Source organism: Pleurodeles waltl, chromosome 1_1, assembly GCF_031143425.1.
Source record: "Pleurodeles waltl isolate 20211129_DDA chromosome 1_1, aPleWal1.hap1.20221129, whole genome shotgun sequence".
Classification (NCBI taxonomy): Eukaryota; Metazoa; Chordata; class Amphibia; order Caudata; family Salamandridae; genus Pleurodeles; species Pleurodeles waltl.
Window position 1 is genome coordinate 617,493,495 of NC_090436.1, and position 12,565 is coordinate 617,506,059.

The window sequence follows — 12,565 nt, forward strand, 5'->3', positions numbered from 1 at the left end:
AGCCAACAAAACATATCTGAAGAAATAGGAGGAAGAAAGTGACAACTTTGGGGATAACCCTGCAAAAAGGACTAAGCCCAACACATCCAACATACCTTATTGTGCCATAAGGCCTGAAGTTAAAACTCTGTATTTAGCATCCCTGCAGCAAATGGTCTCTGTTTGTAACCCTGGCTTAATAACGATATCCTATATACCTTTTTTATGGTTGTATGACAGAACCATGTCTGCCTTAACAAAGAATTTCTTTACAATGACACAGGAACAACAAATGTGTCTTTACAGTGAAAGTCTTTACAACAATTTTTTTCCATGAATATGCCTTTACCACGAAAATGTAAGTATTTTACAGATAAGTATAAACCCATTTTTCTATTTTTAATAAAATATATATATATATATATATATATATATATATATATATATATATGTATATATATATATATATAATGGGTTTATATATTTATATGCAAAATACTTATAATTTGTGGTGGAGGATAAAGGCATATTTATGGTAAAAATTGTAAGTAGAATCCATATATGTATATATATATATATAAACAGACTTCAAACGCTTGAAGTAAACTCATGTGGCCCGAGAGGGGTGGTGCAAAACCGGCACGAGCAAGCCGGTAATTATAAATTCACCAAGCCAAAAATAAAATAAAAATAGCACGCTCAGGATTCAGGAAAAGTGAAAGCCATGTTTAATCAAAGCACAACGCGTTTCGGCTGACACTGCAGCCTTGGTCACATGATATTCACCACCAATCAATCATTACTAAATACTATTCATTCATAGACATAAAAATAAGACAAACAGCAGATACCAGGTACAAGATAGAAAACCCAAGAGCACAACCTTATATAACATTAACTTGCATCTAGATTATAATAACTGATAAGATCTGTACGAGTCCACACATTTGTCAAAATTATAAATAAATAAGTATATATAAATATATAAATATATAAATATACAAATGCATAATTATATAACCATATAACTGTATAAAATAGACATGTAATGGGGTGAATTGTCCTGCAGAGGCGGAAGTTAAAAACTTGTACCAAAATAGTCCACCGGGCTAATATATTATAATAAAATATTATCACTTATAGGCCCAACGGTGAACTAAAATCACACAATGTGAAGGATAATTCAAATAAATAAACCTAGACCACACTAACTGCGATAGTAATACCCCTATATCACTACTTGCATGGTTAATACTAATACGACAGACCAACAGTATAACAGGAATTCTTTTAACATTTTCTTATCTTGTAACATGCACTGACAACACCCGATAACGTGCACTATGGAGAGAGCGATGGCAAGTAGACATCAGCATTAATTTCATCCGACCCATTAAATCTGAAAAGACATATAAATAAATAAATACATTCAATAAGTGACCATATCACCCCCAATCTAATCGACTACTAAAAAACATTATCATAAAGAATTATACTAATTTGTAAAGATAGAAAAGATAAAAATATAAAAATGACTGAAAAAACATCTCCTATTTTACAGTCTGTTGACATTCAAAAAAGGTATTAGTACATTCTTTTAAATACTTTTATCTTTTTATAAATTCATTAATAGTAGTTACTACATAAATTATACCCTATTGTGGTTGTATTTCAATCATCATATAAATGTGTATTGAGTTCTTCCCCGATATTCAATCCTTTCGGTGTCTTAGTCTCCAAATCTAAAATATATTTTGACTCTTTTTTCCTCAATGTTAGTTCCCTATTACCCCCTCTATGGGATGGAGGGACATGTTCAATGCCAAAGTAGGACAGCTGGGTCCAATCAGACTTATGTTTCTCTTTAAAGTGCCTTGCTACTGGGTAGTGATCATCAACTGAAGTTATAGCACGCATGTGTTCCAAAATCCGTTTCTTAACATTGTGTTTAGTGCTCCCAACGTACCATCTTTTACAGGGGCATTCCAATATGTAAATCACAAACGGGGTACTGCATGTTATAAACTGATTAATTAATCTGTTTTTACCGGGTTTACATAGTGCATATTGTTTACGCATAACACTATTGCGGCATGCTTTACAGTGCCCAGAGGGAAAAAAACCTTGTAAGTCATGTTCTCTGAGTTGTGATACTGTAGTGATATCATTAGATCTCAACATATCCTGTAGGCTCCGTCCTCTTCTGTACGTAATCTGAGGTCTATTTAATATCGAATCCCCAATAACAGGGTCACTTTTCAGTATCTTCCAATTTTTTGTAATGATATTCTTAATTTGTTTTGTATCTTCACTAAAAGTCATAATAAGTCTAGTGTCATCATTTTCATCCAACTTCTGTTTGGGAGTATTGTCAAATAAAATATCAGTTCTTTTTGTTCCCTTGATTTTATCGATTGCTTTTTTAATAACCCAATCAGGGTATCCCCGCTGTTTAAATCTCATAATCATCTCTTTTTGCTCAATTTCAAAGGCTTCATTGGTGCTGCTAACTCTTTTAGCCCTTAGCAACTCACCATAGGGGATACTCCACTTTAAACTTTCTGGGTGTCCACTTGAAGCGTGTAATAGACTGTTACCTGCTGTGCACTTGCGAAAGAGTTCAGTATTGACCTTATTTTCATCAATCTTTACAAGAGTGTCCAAGAACTCAATAGAGGACCTACTCATTTTGTACGTCAGACCTATATTCAAATCATTATTGTTTAATTTACAAACAAAATGAGTAGCTTCTTCCTCAGATCCTTTCCAAATAATGAAAAGATCATCAATATATCTTAGCCACAAGATTGCCTGACTGGTTTCTGGATATTTTTCTTCATCTTTAAAAATGTTCTCTTCCCACCAGCCTAAGAAGAGACAGGCAAAACTCGGAGCAAAGCAAGTGCCCATCGCAGTTCCGAGGATCTGCTGATAAAGGACCCCATTGAACAGAAAGAAATTATTCGTCAAACAGTATCTTATCATATCTATTATCATTTCAGTATGTGCCAGGTATTTAAGTGATTTAGCATCTAAAAAATGTCTGCAGGCTACAATGCCTTTTTCATGGTCGATAATAGTATACAGGGAATTGACATCCAAAGTAAGTAACAGGAAATCATCTTCCCAAACAATTCCTTCAAGCTTACCCAAAAAATCCTTAGTATCACGGACATAGGATGGAAGATTGACAACAAATTCCCTCAAAAAATAATCAACATATTTGGAGACATTTTCCAATACACTACCGCATGAGGATACTATAGGTCTTCCTGGTGGATTAGTCCTATTTTTATGAATCTTGGGAAGAATATACAACACCGGTAGTTTAGGAAAATCTCTTTTCAGAAAACAGTACTCTTCCCATAGTAATAGGCCCTTGTCTTTCCATTCCATGAGTAACTGCCAGATCCTCACAATACTGTTGGTATAAATTTCTTTGGTGGTAACCTTATAGAAATATGTATTATTAAGTTGGCTCATAACTTCCTTAATATATTTTTGTTTTTCCATAAGTACTATATTGCCGCCCTTCTCCGCAGGGTAGACAATTGTGTCTGTATCACTAGCCAAAGTTGTAATGAATTGTTTTTGAGATTGTGTTAAATTGTAATTATATTTGGATTTAAACCATGTTTTATGTTGAAATTGAGTCAAGTCTTTTACCACCAAATCATAAAATGTATCAATATTATCGTGGTGCATGATAGGAAAAATTTTAGATCTTGGCTTGAACCCAGTAGGGACAGACAAGTCATACGTAATATTTAAATCATCAAGGATTTGATAGACATTCCTAGTTGTGGTAGATTCTGCAACATTGTTCTCCAATTCATACAATGCAATGAAAGAGTCCACATCACTAATATTCAGTACATCATAGGAAACATCCCTATGGGGGCCCCCAACCCCCACATCGGGGGAGTTCTTTTGCTTGAACCATTTTCTCAGCTTCAATTTTCTAATAAATTTAAAGAAGTCAATCCTTGTCCCAGCATAGTTAAAACGTTCTGTAGGGCAGAAAGAGAGACCTAAGCATAATGTGGATTTGTCACTATCAGATAACACAAAGTTGGATAAATTCACAATAGTTTTATTCACCATATCTTCATCCATTATGTTTGTAAGTTGGAGCTTCTTGTTGTTTTTCCCACTTGCCCCATGTCGAAATTTGTTCTTGTTGCGATTTCTGACTCTCTCTCGCCTCTTCTGATTCCGCCCCGTCTTCCTCTTCGGCCTGATGTCCTGCCTTTGTAATTGGAGCTTTGTCCATGCTGGTTCTTGGATACTTGCCTGCCGCGTCAATTTCGACATAAAACATATATTGATGATCTTTTCATTATTTGGAAAGGATCTGAGGAAGAAGCTTCTCATTTTGTTTGTAAATTAAACAATAATGATTTGAATATAGGTCTGACGTACAAAATGAGTAGGTCCTCTATTGAGTTCTTGGACACTCTTATAAAGATTGATGAAAATAAGGTCAATACTGAACTCTTTCGCAAGTGCACAGCAGGTAACAGCCTATTACACGCTTCAAGTGGACACCCAGAAAGTTTAAAGTGGAGTATCCCCTATGGTGAGTTGCTAAGGGCTAAAAGAGTTAGCAGCACCAATGAAGCCTTTGAAATTGAGCAAAAAGAGATGATTATGAGATTTAAACAGCAGGGATACCCTGATTGGGTTATTAAAAAATCAATCGATAAAATCAAGGGAACAAAAAGAACTTATATTTTATTTGACAATACTCCCAAACAGAAGTTGGATGAAAATGATGACACTAGACTTATTATGACTTTTAGTGAAGATACAAAACAAATTAAGAATATCATTACAAAAAATTGGAAGATACTGAAAAGTGACCCTGTTATTGGGGATTCGATATTAAATAGACCTCAGATTATGTACAGAAGAGGACGGAGCCTACAGGATATGTTGAGATCTAATGATATCACTACAGTATCACAACTCAGAGAACATGACTTACAAGGTTTTTTTTCCCTCTGGGCACTGTAAAGCATGCCGCAATAGTGTTATGCGTAAACAATATGCACTATGTAAACCCGGTAAAAACAGGTTAATTAATCAGTTTATAACATGCAGTACCCCGTTTGTGATTTACATATTGGAATGCCCCTGTAAAAGATGGTACGTTGGGAGCACTAAACACAATGTTAAGAAACGGATTTTGGAACACATGCGTGCTATAACTTCAGTTGATGATCACTACCTAGTAGCAAGGCACTTTAAAGAGAAACATAAGTCTGATTGGACCCAGCTGTCCTACTTTGGCATTGAACATGTCCCTCCATCCCATAGAGGGGGTAATAGGGAACTAACATTGAGGAAAAAAGAATCAAAATATATTTTAGATTTGGAGACTAAGACACCGAAAGGATTGAATATTGGGGAAGAACTCAATACACATTTATATGAAGATTGAAATACAACCACAATAGGGTATAATTTATGTAGTAACTACTATTAATGAATTTATAAAAAGATAAAAGTATTTAAAAGAATGTACTAATACCTTTTTTGAATGTCAACAGACTGTAAAATAGGAGATGTTTTTTCAGTCATTTTTATATTTTTATCTTTTCTATCTTTACAAATTAGTATAATTCTTTATGATAATGTTTTTTAGTAGTCGATTAGATTGGGGGTGATATGGTCACTTATTGAATGTATTTATTTATTTATATGTCTTTTCAGATTTAATGGGTCGGATGAAATTAATGCTGATGTCTACTTGCCACCGCTCTCTCCATAGTGCACGTTATCGGGTGTTGTCAGTGCAGGTTACAAGATAAGAAAATGTTAAAAGAATTCCTGTTATACTGTTGGTCTGTCGTATTAGTATTAACCATGCAAGTAGTGATATAGGGGTATTACTATCGCAGTTAGTGTGGTCTAGGTTTATTTATTTGAATTATCCTTCACATTGTGTGATTTTAGTTCACCGTTGGGCCTATAAGTGATAATATTTTATTATAATATATTAGCCCGGTGGACTATTTTGGTACAAGTTTTTACCTTCCGCCTCTGCAGGACAATTCACCCCATTACATGTCTATTTTATACGGTTACATGGTTGTATAATTATGCCTTTGTATATTTATATATTTATATATACTTATTTATTTATAATTTTGACAAATGTGTAGACTGGTACTGATCTTATCAGTTATTATAATCTAGATGCAAGTTAATGTTATATAAGGTTGTGCTCTTGGGTTTTCTATCTTGTACCTGGTATCTGCTGTTTGTCTTATTTTTATGTCTATGAATGAATAGTATTTAGTAATGGTTGATTGGTGGTGAATATCACGTGACCAAGGCTGCAGTGTCAGCCGAAACGCGTTGTGCTTTGATTAAACATGGCTTTCACTTTTCCTGAATCCTGAGCGTGCTAATTTTATTTTATTTTTGGCTTGGTGAATATATATATACACATATATATATATATATATATATATATTGCAATACCATTACGAAACTGCACTCCAGGGAATGATTACTTCTAGCTTTATAGCTTTATTATTAGTTCCCACAAAGAAAGATTCAACACCAACGCGTTAATGAAACATTGTGGGAGTTGAGGTCTATTTTTTTTCTTATGTTTCAAAATTAAAAAGCAAAAGAAAGTTTGTTAACTATACACATTGATAACATTATTCAATAACTTAAATTGGCAGCAACATCTTTATACTTTGATTTCCCAATTGTTTAATTCTATTGTTTAGTCTTTCTACTATGGCTTGTTCCACTTAGGTTAGGTTGATTCTTTCTCAATTCTCCTTTAGTTTCTACTGTTTACTATGTTGTTCTTCCTCTTCCCTGCTTGTTTTTTTTAAATATCTTTTTTCATTCTCACACAGTTTACAGATGTACATGAAGTTCTTCATCCGTGTTAAGCCCAAACAGTACTCTTGTTCGTAACCTTATAATTTATCTTGATTCCCATCTCTGGAGTATTTGTTCTCTGTTACCTCCTCTTTCATTCTTTTTGATGTGTGCTATGCCATTGTATTTCATACTTATCAAGTTTTCATCTGAGTGTTGGAGATAATGTTTTGCTATTGCATAACTCATATCCTTGTTTTGTAGTGCTCTTGTGTGTTCTAAGATTTGTTTTTTTAGGCTGCATATTGTGCTGCCCGCGTACTGTTTCCACACATACATTTTATGACATATACCACGTATTTTGATTCACATGTTATTCTTTGATTTATCTTTACTTGTTTTGTATTATGCTCTTCAAAATGTGTTTTGTTCACTCCAATTTTACAAGCTTTGCATTTACTATACTTAAATGATTCATCATTTTTACTTAACCACATTTCTTTTGGAGGTAATGAGAAATAACTTTTTACAAGCCTGTCTTTTACTGAGGGTACTTTTTTGTAAGTTATTGAAGGATTTGGTCCAACTTTATTTCTGATATTTTCATCTCTATATAGCAAGTTCCAATATTTATTTAGAATCTTTTCAATCGCGAAATGTTCCTTGCTATTATCAAATATCACTGTTATTTGTGCTTCTTCCACTGGCCTTGCCTCTCTCTTTTGTATTAAGAGTGTGTCTCTTTTTATTTTGCTTGCTCTTTTCATTCCTTGATGTATTTCATTTTTTCTGTGTCCTCTCTGTGAGAATCTCTTTTTCATTTCCTCATATTGTTTTTTCATTTCTTCATCATTTAAAGAGTGTCTACGTCTACTCAGGAATTCCCCTTATGGTATAGTTTTTATTAGTTTTCCATGCAAAATACTGTTTGTTGCTGTTGGTTTTCAAAAAAGATTGGTCTCTAAATTCTCTTCTTTTACATTTATTTTTACATCAAAAAACCTTTTTCAGTTTTTCTTATATTGCATGTGAATTTAAAGCCCTGTTCATTTTGAGTTAGAATCTCAAATAATTGCATGAATTCTTTCTCAGATCCTGTCCAAATTATGAATAAATAATCTATAAATCTGAGCCATAAAGCAACTTTCTCTATGTATATCTCATTTTCTTCTCTCTTTCCCACCATCCCATGATTAGCATATCTTGGAGAGAAGGAAATTCCCATGGCAGATCCGCGTTTTTGTCTGTATATCTGATGATTGAGTAAAAAAATATTGTTCGTCAGACACATTTCAATCATTTGCAGTATCATTTCTGAATGTTCTAGTTCCTTGATGTTCTTTTGAAAAAGGAAATATCTGATTGCATTTTCATTCTATTTCATGATCTATGGATGTTTATAATGATAGTACATCGATTGTGACTATGATGTATTTATCTTTCCAGTTTATGCCTGTTATTATTCTCAGAAAGTCTTCTGTACATTTTATGTATGAGCTTAAATTTGGGACCAAGGGGGCTATATAGTGATCTACATATGTGGTTTTGTACGAGTAAATTCAGAACCTAACTATAATGTCCCTGTAGCCTTTGTTTTTTTTCAGTGAATTTCTATGTTTTTTTTAAAATAACGTAATTTGAATTACTATACGTTAGTCCAACCACCGCCACGCGAGGCGAGGTTGGTTGCAAGGCATGTCCTTTGGCCTTTGGCCGCTCACAGCGCAGGTTGGCCACAGAGCCTCTCTCTGTCAGTGGATGTGTGAGTGGATGCGTGAGTGTCTGAGTGGGTCTGAAAGTGGGTGTTTGAGTCTTTGAGTGGGACTCAGTGGGTGCATGAATGGCTGAATGGGTGTGTGAGTGGACGCGTGAGCCTCTGAGTGCATGTATGAGTGAATGAATTAGTGTATGAATGAGTCTGTGGTTTTTCTTTCAAACTTTTCCATAACTGTGAATATTTTGTGAATAATTAGCAGAAATTAGTGGAAGTTCGTGAATTTTCATGAATATCAATCACCGTGACACAAAATTATATTAAACGTAAACTTTGCCCCTAAAACATACCTATATCACATCCCTGAGGTCAAGGTACCTTCACCCTGACCCCATATGCCATTTTCAATTTAAATTTTCACCTCTGGGGCCCGTTTCCTGTGAAATAAAATGGCAGTCACAACTTTCTATTCAGGCTATGGTCAGCCAATTGCAATGCTTCTTTTCACATGCGTATTTGTGAAAATTTGCCAATTTAATCGCTGCCACAGATATACACATATATTTGCCCCTAAATATCTCCTAAACTACTAAACAGATTTACACCAAATAACAAAAAGCACAATCTGCGTACTGGCAGCTAGCTTTCCGTAAAATTTGGTGTAATTCTGTCCAATGGTTAGCGCTGTAGGGCTGTAGACGTGTAGACTGGTCCTATGGAAATGAACATGGGAAACACAACATTTTTTGAGCCGCCTTTTTTCAGCCCCCGCTTGACGGAACACCCTGAAGCTTCCTGTGTGCAACAAGAATCAATAGGTCACTTTTTTGTGAAAATTCCATGAACATTTGTCAAACGGTGCCAAAGATATAGGTAAAAAAACGATTTTTCTATGGAAAAATGGTCCTAACTATAACTACCTACTGGTCACTGCCAGTAGGTAATATAAATTCTTACTTGCAAAGTACTTAAATTTTCATTGTAAAGTTGTTAGCGGTAAAGGCATATTCATTGTAACAAAGTCATTTTAAGGACTTTCATAGTAAAGACATTCATTTGTTAAGGTTTCGTTGTAAAGTCATGTAGTTGTTCCAGCGTCAAAGTAAATGCTGTTTCCCCATTTTTATACATGGTGCTCTTTGGAGTGAGGGGGGTCATTTCATGTTCGCCTCCTATTTTGCTACTCGGGACACTGAAAAATACTTCTTCAAAATATAGGAAGTACACGAGAATGCACCTTTTCACCCCTCCTTTCTGAAGGACAGAATTTGTCAGATAATCTCTCCTTCTCGATACCTTTCAGTTGCTGTGTTAGTGAAAGAGCATTAGAGAATGGAAATTTTCCTTCTCTGGCCTGTTAATGGGTGCCTTAGGAAAATATGATAATTGACACATTTTATTAGGTGCACGATTTAAACAGCTCTTTCTTTGAAACAAGGGCCTGCTTTCAGGGCCCTGTAATTTCATCACATACTCAGATGCCTTAATTGCACAAACAGTGACCATGTTAGTATACAGCAAGCCCTAAACTGAACCTAACATTTAAATACACACATACATGAAATGTCACACAGGCCATTGCTGATTGAATCTATTCAAAGATGTTAATAACCTAAAACAAATATGTCAGGCTCGCCTACCTCAGCTAGGCTACAGAGTAGAACAAAGTGCAGAACAAAAAAATGACTACTACATCAATAAGGAACAGATTAAGACAGCAAAATGCAAATTAATTATTGGAGGACACATATATCAACCAATGTAGTCATTCTGCGTTGATAATAAAAAAGTAGAGCAATTGGATTAATATGACTATTCAAGTTTTTGGTTTTCCAAAAATTGTTTTAATTATGTCAAATCAAAAAGAGTGCAATTATGACTAGGCCACTGCAAAAGCCTTAAAAACAAAGTTGGGTAAAGGTCCCTTATATACTCATTATAAAAATATAGAGTGAAGTCTGTGTCCAGGGCAATATATGGAGCTGAATGCTGAGGTGACCTCAATGTTAGCTACCTAGTTTGTGACTATATGAAACCGGCACACTAGGACCCGCAGTCTTTTGGATATGCTTCTTCCTGACTGGTCGTACCCAGTCAGTAAGCCTGGGGTCCTACTTTTGAGACTTCCACAACTTCACTTGAGGAGTTCGGCTTATCACTTAGCCCAACCCTTTTGATCATCGACATGATCCTGCTCGCTACCATCATCCACACTCACCGTATTGACATCCTATCTAACACCGACCACAGACAGGTGCTACTCCCCTTCTCAGACAAAACGCTTAACACCAGGACCAAGTTCACCACCTGCATGACTGGATGAAAACCAACCATCTCAAACTGAATGGCAAGACAGAAGTTTTGATTTTCAGCAGAAATTCATCACCATGCGACTCCAACTGATAGCCAGCAAAACCTGGGCCTACACTCAACTCCACTACTCCCGTCCAGAACCTCTATATTGTCATACAGACAATCATCTCACCATAACTGTGCAAGTCAATGCCGTAGCTTCCTTCTACTTTCACACCCTGAAGAAGCTGAAGAAAATCTTTAAATGGCTCCAGAACCGCAACCCAAGTCCTCATCACAAGCAAACTAGACTATGGGAATATCCTGTATGCTGGAATCAGTATGAAAATGTCCAGCCTCCAAACCATTCAGAACTCAGCAGCCAGGATCACCCTCAACCTACCATGTTGCACACACATCACCCTGCACCTCAGGGATCTCCACTGGATCCCCATACTCAAACAAGCTTTTTTCAAAATCCTCTCACACACCTTATATGCCTTACAAAGCACAGACACTGCTTACCCCATCACTTCATCACATTCCACAAACCCAACAGACGGCCCCGCTCTGCTCGACTTTTACTCGCACACTTCCCCTACATTCGCAGATCCAGATCCGCCAGCCGGGTGTTCTACTGCATGGTTTCTAAAGTCTGGAATAAGTCGCTGCTGCACATCAGTGTTATACGGTTCCTACTAAAATAATAGGATGACAGAACTTCAAAATGTGGGGGACTAAGTCCATCCACAACACTGGAAATTGACAGCCCAACTCTTGGCTAGCTCACAGTCCCTCACATACACCCCTTACCCTGTGGGGATGAAATGTGACTGTGGCAACCTGAACATGACACTTTGACTCCCAAGGAAGCTGTGGATACAAATCATACCCGCGGACAAAATGTGTGGAATAAAATGCTGCACGATGTTAAATGCTCAGGTGAAAAACAAGAGAGATATGAGAGAAGTTTTCAATACATTTATTGAAACAATCATAAACGTGCATAGAGAGAATGAGCTGAGATAATTAGGCATCAGATGAAACAAAGCAGTCAGCATTGCGAACATGCTAAAGAGGAATGAATAAACCAAGCATGATAAATGATTTCTAGATGTTTCTACATAACTCTAAGACTATACTGAAAGCATAGGGAGTGTACCCTCTACTTTGCCCGATCTAAGGAATTAGCCTTATCCCAATACCTGTGGAAGGGCATCAGGGGTCAGCCTGTAGTGTGGATGTCAAACCTCTCTGGAAGCTGGTAGATTAGCTCCAGCAAAGCTGCATGTTGAATATATCCTTCGTCCCAGAATGACCACGGCTGGAGAGCCCCTCTGCCCCTTCCGGGTCAGGACACCACTGTGTCAGAAGCATAGCTCAAATATAATGACATGTCTAGATGTTAGAAACTTCCTCTTGAACAGCAATGCAAGCACTAGGATATTGTATGCTGTGTTCCTAGCCTTGAGCAGAATGTACTTATGATGTGTCAAGAAAACGCTATCTAAAACAAGCAACTTGTATATATAGATCTAAATACTGTCTGGCCAGACCCAGTCTCAAGTGCTAAAGGTACTCTTTTACAAATCAAGAAAAGGTACTTGGGCAAAACCAGATGTGGTACTATTAACTCCATGATGTCATATGGCTTGGACCCAATATACACAAAAATTAGAATCGTGCCTGGAGGGAAACAATATGCATCAAAGTAGGTCAATCCAAAATAATCCC